The sequence below is a fragment of the Pseudophryne corroboree genome, chromosome 1, assembly GCF_028390025.1.
Source record: "Pseudophryne corroboree isolate aPseCor3 chromosome 1, aPseCor3.hap2, whole genome shotgun sequence".
NCBI lineage: Eukaryota > Metazoa > Chordata > Amphibia > Anura > Myobatrachidae > Pseudophryne > Pseudophryne corroboree.
In genome coordinates this window covers 743,026,733-743,039,334 of record NC_086444.1, presented here as the reverse complement: position 1 = coordinate 743,039,334, position 12,602 = coordinate 743,026,733, and the positions used below count along the sequence as shown (strand labels likewise).

General features: G+C 43.6%; 1 protein-coding gene across 2 annotated transcripts in view; it reads right to left on the bottom strand.

Moving 5' to 3' along the window:
• Positions 1 to 12,602, bottom strand: part of ADAMTS10 (ADAM metallopeptidase with thrombospondin type 1 motif 10) — a 291,074-nt gene that overhangs the window by 23,010 nt on the left and 255,462 nt on the right. The window lies entirely within an intron of this gene.

Below are 12,602 nucleotides of genomic sequence, written 5' to 3'. Positions count from 1 at the left end.
TTTGGGTCAGATTGCTTAGATTTTAAGCAGCGATCGCTCTGTGAGTACCCCCCTTAAGCATGGGGCACACTGAAAATATGCAGATTTTTATTTTGTGCCAATGTGCCTATTTGTTGGCCTGTGAGATAGGCGCACGCTCACACTCTTGGAGCTGCATTCATAAAAATGCTTATTTGCAGGTCCACTTTGTATGGTACAGTAAATGCATTACATTAAAATCAACCCTTCATTCATATAAACTCTTCCTTTTCTCTTGAATACTGCTCAGCCTGGTTCGTAAATGAATCATAAGAAAGGAAATCATGTACTATCATGCAACTGTCTGGTATTCCATTACATTATATTGCTGGAATTGTGCTTACCTATGTAACTGATTACATTAAAAATAAAATATGTTGCATTAAAATAATAGGCATAGACCAAGGCCCAATGTCTACCATCTCTTAGGATATGAGAAAAACCCTGATCATTAACCAGTAGTTTCTGCTATAAATGAAACTCCACTCATATGCGTTTCAATAATTGGTGCATGGTGTACTGTGCACATGGGCCCCTGGTTCCAGGGGGGCCCACATCGTACACCTTGGTGGCGTGGCGGCGGCCCTATACTGCGGACACAAATCGCCAAGGCCATTTCTGAGTGATTTGCACATGCGCACTGGAGATGTTCCCGAAAACATGGCAAGGGTACCATGTTCCCGAAGACCTGCACATGCAAAGTAGACTCTGGCATAATGCGGGTCACTTTCTGCGAGGAGAAGGGGTGAGATGCAGGCAGTGCAGGTTGGCGGTGAGGTCCGGCCAGAGGGCGGTGGCTGCGCAGCGTGACTTCTGACTTCACATCATGCTGCGCAGTGTGCACAGACTGGGGCAGGGGGAGCCGGGCAATGTCTGAGCCTCCTGAGGATGTTCAGTGAGACAAAGAGTAATGAAAACCAAACAATTCCTGGCGCTGTGATTACATAGATGTGTAAGCTGCTCTCTCAGGGGCAATTGGTTTTTTGCCCCTAAAATTGTAACTAAGAAAACACAGACGAGAGAGCGCTATTCACATCCAAAGTGGATTTTTATTTTTACAATTCAAATAACTCTGAACTTAATGCCGGCCGGCAGTACATAAACATATATTAAAAATATCAATATGACCGTAAAATCCTAAAAACCAATAAATCACTGATTATAATCAAATTGATTCCATGTATATGCATATGTAGGTATAACCGTCCCACTTATATGGATTATTTTCCTTATTCCTCAAATATCCAGAATTTAAAATATATTTCCAATAAGCCGGATACTCTGTATATAACTTGTGTCCAACAATGTATCAATTGTACTCAGATACGCTGCTCAACAGCTTCCCAGCCTCATACTGGAACATATGGATGAGTGTTAGCTTTTATAATACAGGTTGAGTATCCCATATCCAAATATCCGAAATACGGAATATTCCGAAATACGGACTTTTTTGAGCGAGAGTGAGATAGTGAAACTTTTGTTTTCTGATGGCTCAGTGTACACTAACTTTGTTTAATACACACAGTTATTAAAAATATTGTATTAAATGACCTTCAGGCAGTGTGTATAAGGTGTATATGAAACATAAATGAATTGTGTGAATGTAGACACACTTTGTTTAATGCACAAAGTTATAAAAAATATTGGCTAAAATTACCTTCAGGATTTGTGTATAAGGTGCATATAAAACATAAATGCATTCTGTGCTTAGATTTAGGTCCCATTGCCATGATATCTTATTATGGTATGCAATTATTCCAAAATACGGAAAAATCCCATATCCAAAATACCTCTGGTCCCAAGCATTTTGGATAAGGGATACTCAACCTGTACTTCTGTCCATAAATCCGTTTAGTCTGATTGATGAAACATGTGTTAATAATATTATATAAAGTGCATCCTTGCTCCCAGCTGGTTAGTGGTTTAAAGTGATTAATGCAAAGCTGATTTATAAGTAATAGTCACTGTGCTGCAGCAATCTGTGAATAAAAAGTAGGTATACCATACATGCGCCTCTGTTTGATCACGGTGCAGGTGATATTCCTCCTGGCTAATTTCTCATAGATAGCCTTTTATGGAGTGGATACAACCATATGCTTTAGCCACGGAAACAGGCTTTGCCCTCCCGGCCGGTGCTCGTATTCTCGGCCTTATCTGGAGTCCGTGGGCAGATGAATGATCCAGCGCTCCCCTCCTGCAAGGGTATAGTACGGCCGACCAGCTGATATCTTTCCGTCCGCTGTAGTCTGTGGTTTGTAACCGGAGGTACTGACAGTCTACTTTGGATGTGAATAGCGCTCTCTCGTTTGTGTTTTCTTAGACAAAAAGTAAATTGGTGGCTAATCCCGAAATCCCCGAGTTTGAATCCCAGCCAATTTTAGGTCAGGATCCTGGGATCCCGCCATTAGCAATCCTAGGATTGGCACGTGGGCTCTCTCCTCTCTTAAAACACTCCTGACTCAACTAGTTAAATATTACTTAAACACCTTATCCCACAAAACAAAACTCACCAGTGCATCTAGTTTTCATTCAGCCCATCTTTTATCAGATCATGCCCCAACATTTAAAGTGTGGAGATAATTTCAGAAAGAAAAAAAGGTCACCCCACAGTGCAAATGCAGCTAGTTTGACTGATTTGAGGCGACTCTCCTGCGATCAGGACATTTGTCCCAATTGTCAGAGGGGATGGAAGCTTCGTAGGTATTCCGTTATGATCTGTGGGTTTTTGCTAAACGTGCATATTTCATTCATGGCTACACTCATGGGCGGGGGGGGCAGTAACAATGGGGGTAATTCCGAGTTGATCGCAGCAGGAATTTTGTTAGCAGTTGGGCAAAACCATGTGCAGTGCAGGGGAGGCAGATTTAACATGTGCAGAGAGAGTTAGATTTGGCTGTGGTGTGTTCAATCTGCAATCTAAATTGCAGTGTAAAAATAAAGCAGCCAGTATTTACTAGAGATGAGCGCCGGAAATTTTTCGGGTTTTGTGTTTTGGTTTTGGGTTCGGTTCCGCGGCCGTGTTTTGGGTTCGACCGCGTTTTGGCAAAACCTCACCGAATTTTTTTTGTCGGATTCGGGTGTGTTTTGGATTCGGGTGTTTTTTTAAAAAAACCCTAAAAAACAGCTTAAATCATAGAATTTGGGGGTAATTTTGATCCCAAAGTATTATTAACCTCAAAAAACATAATTTACACTCATTTTCAGCCTATTCTGAACACATCACACCTCACAATATTATTTTTAGTCCTAAAATTTGCACCGAGGTCGCTGTGTGAGTAAGATAAGCGACCCTAGTGGCCGACACAAACACCGGGCCCATCTAGGAGTGGCACTGCAGTGTCACGCAGGATGGCCCTTCCAAAAAACCCTCCCCAAACAGCACATGACGCAAAGAAAAAAAGAGGCGCAATGAGGTAGCTGACTGTGTGAGTAAGATTAGCGACCCTAGTGGCCGACACAAACACCGGGCACATCTAGGAGTGGCACTGCAGTGTCACGCAGGATGTCCCTTCCAAAAAACCCTCCCCAAACAGCACATGACGCAAAGAAAAAAAGAGGCGCAATGAGGTAGCTGTGTGAGTAAGATTAGCGACCCTAGTGGCCGACACAAACACCGGGCCCATCTAGGAGTGGCACTGCAGTGTCACGCAGGATGTCCCTTCCAAAAAACCCTCCCCAATCAGCACATGATGCAAAGAAAAAGAAAAGAAAAAAGAGGTGCAAGATGGAATTATCCTTGGGCCCTCCCACCCACCCTTATGTTGTATAAACAAAACAGGACATGCACACTTTAACCAACCCATCATTTCAGTGACAGGGTCTGCCACACGACTGTGACTGATATGACGGGTTGGTTTGGACCCCCCCCCAAAAAAGAAGCAATTAATCTCTCCTTGCACAAACTGGCTCTACAGAGGCAAGATGTCCACCTCATCTTCACCCTCCGATATATCACCGTGTACATCCCCCTCCTCACAGATTATCAATTCGTCCCCACTGGAATCCACCATCTCAGCTCCCTGTGTACTTTGTGGAGGCAATTGCTGCTGGTCAATGTCTCCGCGGAGGAATTGATTATAATTCATTTTAATGAACATCATCTTCTCCACATTTTCTGGATGTAACCTCGTACGCCGATTGCTGACAAGGTGAGCGGCGGCACTAAACACTCTTTCGGAGTACACACTTGTGGGAGGGCAACTTAGGTAGAATAAAGCCAGTTTGTGCAAGGGCCTCCAAATTGCCTCTTTTTCCTGCCAGTATAAGTACGGACTGTGTGACGTGCCTACTTGGATGCGGTCACTCATATAATCCTCCACCATTCTATCAATGTTGAGAGAATCATATGCAGTGACAGTAGACGACATGTCCGTAATCGTTGTCAGGTCCTTCAGTCCGGACCAGATGTCAGCATCAGCAGTCGCTCCAGACTGCCCTGCATCACCGCCAGCGGGTGGGCTCGGAATTCTGAGCCTTTTCCTCGCACCCCCAGTTGCGGGAGAATGTGAAGGAGGAGATGTTGACAGGTCGCGTTCCGCTTGACTTGACAATTTTGTCACCAGCAGGTCTTTCAACCCCAGCAGACCTGTGTCTGCCGGAAAGAGAGATCCAAGGTAGGCTTTAAATCTAGGATCGAGCACGGTGGCCAAAATGTAGTGCTCTGATTTCAACAGATTGACCACCCGTGAATCCTTGTTAAGCGAATTAAGGGCTGCATCCACAAGTCCCACATGCCTAGCGGAATCGCTCCGTGTTAGCTCCTTCTTCAATGCCTCCAGCTTCTTCTGCAAAAGCCTGATGAGGGGAATGACCTGACTCAGGCTGGCAGTGTCTGAACTGACTTCACGTGTGGCAAGTTCAAAGGGCATCAGAACCTTGCACAACGTTGAAATCATTCTCCACTGCACTTGAGACAGGTGCATTCCACCTACTATATCGTGCTCAATTGTATAGGCTTGAATGGCCTTTTGCTGCTCCTCCAACCTCTGAAGCATATAGAGGGTTGAATTCCACCTCGTTACCACTTCTTGCTTCAGATGATGGCAGGGCAGGTTCAGTAGTTTTTGGTGGTGCTCCAGTTTTCTGTACGTGGTGCCTGTACGCCGAAAGTGTCCCGCAATTCTTCTGGCCACCGACAGCATCTCTTGCACGCCCCTGTCGTTTTTTAAAAAATTCTGCACCACCAAATTCAAGGTATGTGCAAAACATGGGACGTGCTGGAATTGGCCCAGATTTAATGCACACACAATATTGCTGGCGTTGTCCGATGCCACAAATCCACAGGAGAGTCCAATTGGGGTAAGCCATTCCGCGATGATCTTCCTCAGTTGCCGTAAGAGGTTTTCAGCTGTGTGCGTATTCTGGAAAGCGGTGATACAAAGCGTAGCCTGCCTAGGAAAGAGTTGGCGTTTGCGAGATGCTGCTACTGGTGCCGCCGCTGCTGTTCTTGCGGCGGGAGTCCATACATCTACCCAGTGGGCTGTCACAGTCATATAGTCCTGACCCTGCCCTGCTCCACTTGTCCACATGTCCGTGGTTAAGTGGACATTGGGTACAGCTGCATTTTTTAGGACACTGGTGACTCTTTTTCTGAGGTCTGTGTACATTTTCGGTATCGCCTGCCTAGAGAAATGGAACCTAGATGGTATTTGGTACCGGGGACACAGTACCTCCAACAAGTCTCTAGTTGGCTCTGCAGTAATGATGGATACCGGAACCACGTTTCTCACCACCCAGGATGCCAAGGCCTCAGTTATCCGCTTTGCAGTAGGATGACTGCTGTGATATTTCATCTTCCTCGCAAAGGACTGTTGAACAGTCAATTGCTTACTGGAAGTAGTACAAGTGGGCTTACGACTTCCCCTCTGGGATGACCATCGACTCCCAGCGGCAACAACAGCAGCGCCAGCAGCAGTAGGCGTTACACGCAAGGATGCATCGGAGGAATCCCAGGCAGGAGAGGACTCGTCAGACTTGCCAGTGACATGGCCTGCAGGACTATTGGCATTCCTGGGGAAGGAGGAAATTGACACTGAGGGAGTTGGTGGGGTGGTTTGCGTGAGCTTGGTTACAAGAGGAAGGGATTTACTGGTCAGTGGACTGCTTCCGCTGTCACCCAAAGTTTTTGAACTTGTCACTGACTTATTATGAATGCGCTGCAGGTGACGTATAAGGGAGGATGTTCCGAGGTGGTTAACGTCCTTACCCCTACTTATTACAGCTTGACAAAGGGAACACACGGCTTGACACCTGTTGTCCGCATTTCTGGTGAAATACCTCCACACCGAAGAGCTGATTTTTTTGGTATTTTCACCTGGCATGTCAACGGCCATATTCCTCCCACGGACAACAGGTGTCTCCCCGGGTGCCTGACTTAAACAAACCACCTCACCATCAGAATCCTCCTGGTCAATTTCCTCCCCAGCGCCAGCAACACCCATATCCTCCTCATCCTGGTGTACTTCAACACTGACATCTTCAATCTGACTATCAGGAACTGGACTGCGGGTGCTCCTTCCAGCACTTGCAGGGGGCATGCAAATAGTGGAAGGCGCATGCTCTTCACGTCCAGTGTTGGGAAGGTCAGGCATCGCAAACGACACAATTGGACTCTCCTTGTGGATTTGGGATTTCAAAGAACGCACAGTTCTTTGCGGTGCTTTTGCCAGCTTGAGTCTTTTCAGTTTTCTAGCGAGAGGCTGAGTGCTTCCATCCTCATGTGAAGCTGAACCACTAGCCATGAACATAGGCCAGGGCCTCAGCCGTTCCTTGCCACTCCGTGTGGTAAATGGCATATTGGCAAGTTTACGCTTCTCCTCCGACAATTTTATTTTAGGTTTTGGAGTCCTTTTTTTTCTGATATTTGGTGTTTTGGATTTGACATGCTCTGTACTATGACATTGGGCATCGGCCTTGGCAGACGACGTTGCTGGCATTTCATCGTCTCGGCCATGACTAGTGGCAGCAGCTTCAGCACGAGGTGGAAGTGGATCTTGATCTTTCCCTAATTTTGGAACCTCAACTTTTTTGTTCTCCATATTTTATAGGCAGAACTAAAAGGCACCTCAGGTAAACAATGGAGATGGATGGATTGGATACTAGTATACAATTATGGACGGACTGCCACGGTTAGGTGGTATAAAAAAACCACGGTTAGGTGGTATATATTATAATAATAATACAATTATGGATGGACGGACTGCCTGCCGACTGCCGACACAGAGGTAGCCACAGCCGTGAACTACCGCACTGTACACTGGTTGATAAAGAGATAGTAGTATACTCGTAACAACTAGTATGACACTATGACGACGGTATAAAGAATGAAAAAAAAACCACGGTTAGGTGGTATATATTATAATAATAATACAATTATGGATGGACGGACTGCCTGCCGACTGCCGACACAGAGGTAGCCACAGCCGTGAACTACCGCACTGTACACTGGTTGATAAAGAGATAGTAGTATACTCGTAACAACTAGTATGACACTATGACGACGGTATAAAGAATGAAAAAAAAACCACGGTTAGGTGGTATATATTATAATAATAATACAATTATGGATGGACGGACTGCCTGCCGACTGCCGACACAGAGGTAGCCACAGCCGTGAACTACCGCACTGTACACTGGTTGATAAAGAGATAGTAGTATACTCGTAACAACTAGTATGACACTATGACGACGGTATAAAGAATGAAAAAAAAACCACGGTTAGGTGGTATATATTATAATAATAATACAATTATGGATGGACGGACTGCCTGCCGACTGCCGACACAGAGGTAGCCACAGCCGTGAACTACCGCACTGTACACTGGTTGATAAAGAGATAGTAGTATACTCGTAACAACTAGTATGACACTATGACGACGGTATAAAGAATGAAAAAAAAAACCACGGTTAGGTGGTATATATTATAATAATAATACAATTATGGATGGACGGACTGCCTGCCGACTGCCGACACAGAGGTAGCCACAGCCGTGAACTACCGCACTGTACACTGGTTGATAAAGAGATAGTAGTATACTCGTAACAACTAGTATGACACTATGACGACGGTATAAAGAATGAAAAAAAAACCACGGTTAGGTGGTATATATTATAATAATAATACAATTATGGATGGACGGACTGCCTGCCGACTGCCGACACAGAGGTAGCCACAGCCGTGAACTACCGCACTGTACACTGGTTGATAAAGAGATAGTAGTATACTCGTAACAACTAGTATGACACTATGACGACGGTATAAAGAATGAAAAAAAAACCACGGTTAGGTGGTATATATTATAATAATAATACAATTATGGATGGACGGACTGCCTGCCGACTGCCGACACAGAGGTAGCCACAGCCGTGAACTACCGCACTGTACACTGGTTGATAAAGAGATAGTAGTATACTCGTAACAACTAGTATGACACTATGACGACGGTATAAAGAATGAAAAAAAAACCACGGTTAGGTGGTATATATTATAATAATAATACAATTATGGATGGACGGACTGCCTGCCGACTGCCGACACAGAGGTAGCCACAGCCGTGAACTACCGCACTGTACACTGGTTGATAAAGAGATAGTAGTATACTCGTAACAATTAGGATGACACTATGACGGTATAAAGAATGAAAAAAAAACCACGGTTAGGTGGTAGGTATATAATAATAAATAATACAATTCTGGTCGGACGGACTGCCTGCCGTGTGCCGACACAGAGGTAGCCACAGCCGTGAACTACCGCACTGTACACTGGTTGATAAAGAGATAGTAGTATACTCGTAACAATTAGGATGACACTATGACGGTATAAAGAATGAAAAAAAAACCACGGTTAGGTGGTAGGTATATAATAATAAATAATACAATTCTGGTCGGACGGACTGCCTGCCGTGTGCCGACACAGAGGTAGCCACAGCCGTGAACTACCGCACTGTACACTGGTTGATAAAGAGATAGTAGTATACTCGTAACAATTAGGATGACACTATGACGGTATAAAGAATGAAAAAAAAACCACGGTTAGGTGGTAGGTATATAATAATAAATAATACAATTCTGGTCGGACGGACTGCCTGCCGTGTGCCGACACAGAGGTAGCCACAGCCGTGAACTACCGCACTGTACACTGGTTGATAAAGAGATAGTAGTATACTCGTAACAATTAGGATGACACTATGACGGTATAAAGAATGAAAAAAAAACCACGGTTAGGTGGTAGGTATATAATAATAAATAATACAATTCTGGTCGGACGGACTGCCTGCCGTGTGCCGACACAGAGGTAGCCACAGCCGTGAACTACCGCACTGTACACTGGTTGATAAAGAGATAGTAGTATACTCGTAACAATTAGGATGACACTATGACGGTATAAAGAATGAAAAAAAAACCACGGTTAGGTGGTAGGTATATAATAATAAATAATACAATTCTGGTCGGACGGACTGCCTGCCGTGTGCCGACACAGAGGTAGCCACAGCCGTGAACTACCGCACTGTACTGTGTCTGCTGCTAATATAGACTGGTTGATATTTAAAGAGATATTAGTAGTATACAACAATACTATACTGGTGGTCAGGCACTGGTCACCACTCCTGCAGCAAAAGTGTGCACTGTTAATTAATATAATTGTACTCCTGGCTCCTGCTAACAACCTGCAGTGCTCCCCAGTCTCCCCCACAATTAATTATAAGCTTTTAATTTATACATTGATGACTGTGCAGCACACTGGGCTGAGCTGAGTGCACACAGACTGAGTCACACTGTGTGACTGACTGTGCTGTGTATCGTTTTTTTTTTTCAGGCAGAGAACGGATATAGCAGAGAGAAGTGAACGGATATATTATATTAAATAAAAGTTAACTAGCTGCTGCACTGGTCACTGACTGTGGTAAACTAACTCTGTCTGCGACTCTGCACAATCTCTCTCTATCTAATCTATCTATCTCTATTCTAATGGAGAGGACGCCAGACACGTCCTCTCCCTATCAATCTCAATGCACGAGTGAAAATGGCGGCGACGCGCGGCTCCTTATATAGAATCCGAGTCTCGCGATAGAATCCGAGCCTCGCGAGAATCCGACAGCGTCATGATGACGTTCGGGCGCGCTCGGGTTAACCGAGCAAGGCGGGAAGATCCGAGTCGCTCGGACCCGTGGAAAAAAAAGTGAAGTTCGTGCGGGTTCGGATTCAAAGAAACCGAACCCGCTCATCTCTAGTATTTACCCTGCACAGAAACAAAATAACCCACCCAAATCTAACTCAATCTGCACATGTTATATCTGCCCCCCCTGCAGTGCACATGGTTTTGCCCAACTGCTAACAAAGTTCCTGCTGCGATCAATTCAGAATTACCCCCAATAACCACTATAATGCAAACATGCCCCTGTGTGCCATGACCACTGAATTAGCAAATGTTGAGCACATGTTCCTAGGTTTCAGAGTTCATGGATTTGTGGGGCAGAATGGACATACTGTGGAGGAGCAGCAGTTTTACAGAGCAGCACATAAAATGTGTTTTAATTTAAATAACTAAATGTATTAAATAAAAACAAACCTATCTACTTTCCTATTCTAGTCCTTCTTCGTCTGACTCAATAATCTCCATAAAAAGCAACCCAGTACACTACCACCAATCAACACTAAGGGGGAGATGTACTAAGCAGTTAAAAGAGTGGAGAAGTGAGCCAGGGGATAACTTAATTTCCTCAGCTTAAAAACAAACACACACACATACACACACACAGTCATACACACACATATCATACTACTGCTGTTTAAAGAGTGGAGTTATTTCATGCATGGAGTGCCGCTTCCGATGGGTGATGTGTAAAGATTACACCAGGCAACCAGCAAAGTATTTATTTGAATGGGATGTGCCGGGTCTACTGGGATAGATATATATATATATATATATATATATATATATTTATATCAGAAATGGTATATAAGATATTTTAGAGCGACCAATTGTGTCAATTAATATTAAAATAGGAGGTTTTAATTAAAAAAAATTTTATTCACAATAAAATTTGCACCAATAAAAGATATAACACAAAACCACAAAAAAAATACTAAAAAATTGTATAATCAGAGATAAAAAAAGTAAATACAAAAATATCTCCAACATGTAAAAAATATTTGTTAAAAAACGTATATGGTATAGCATTAATAAGACCAACTTTAGGTAAAAAATCAATATCTTAACTTAAGAGAAGGTAGGTATCACCAACGCGTTTCGTCCTATCTGGACTTCCTTGAGATATTGATTTTTTACCTAAAGTTGGTCTTATTAATCTATATTATTTTATTTTTAAATTGAGTCCTCGTATGCTATACCATATATGTTTTTTTAACAAATATGTTTTACATGTTGGAGATATTTTTGTATTTACTTTTTTTATCTCTGATTATACAATTTTTTAGTATTTTTTTTGTGGTTTTGTGTTATATCTTCTATTGGTGCAAATTTTATTGTGAATAACATTTTTTAATTAGAACCTCCTATTTTAATATTAATTGACACCATTGGTCGCTCTAAAATATCTTATCTACCATTTCTGAGATTACTTTTAAAACACCTTACCAGTGTTTTTTACTTAAGACGTAAGCTGACGCCCTAAATATATTAAAGGGAGTGTCCTTTTGAGGAGGGTTTTTAGTATTTCTGGTCCATATACTAGTACAAATTGTTATCGCTAATTGGCGCTGCTCAGCTTCCTTCTTCTCACATATATATATATATATATATATATATACATATATACAGAGCGAGAGAGAGGGAGAGAGAGAGAGAGAGAGAGAGAGAGAGAGATTTATGGTAAGAACTTACCTTTGTTATATCTCTTTCTGCTTGGTACTCTGGATTCCACAGGGAATAACATCGGGGTGTAGAGTTGGATCTTGATCCGAGGCACCAACAGGCTAAAGCTTTGACTGTTTCTAGGATGCCTTGCACCGCCTCCTCTATAACCCCGCCTCCAGGCACTGGAGCTCAGTGTTGTTAACCAGTCCAATGCAGTAGCAGGTAAAAGAGACGATAACAGTTAGTAGCCACAGTGAACCACATTCCCACGACAGGAGAAGGTACCAGCGACTAATGCCATACAAACCCAAAGAAGCTAAGTACGTCAGGGTGGGCGCCCTGTGGAATCCAGTGTACCTCACAGAAAGAGATTTAACAAAGGTAAGTTCTTACCATAAATCTCCTTTTCTGCAGTTGGGTACACTGGTATTCCACAGGGAATAACTTCGGGGATGTCCTAAAGCAGTTCCTCATGGGAGGGGATGCACTGTAGCGGGTACATGAACCCGGCGTCCAAAGGAAGCATCCTGGGAAGCGGAAGTATCAAAAGCATAGAACCTAATGAACGTGTTCACTGAGGACCACGTAGCTGCCTTGCACAACTGTTCGAGGGACGCGCCACAGCGGGCTGTCCAAGAAGGTCCAACAGACCGAGTAGAATGGGCCTTGATAGTAGTAGGAGCTGGAAATCCAGCCTGTACATAAGCTTGTGCAATCACAATTCTAATCCATCTGGCCAAAGTCTGCTCATTAGCAGGCCAGCCACGTT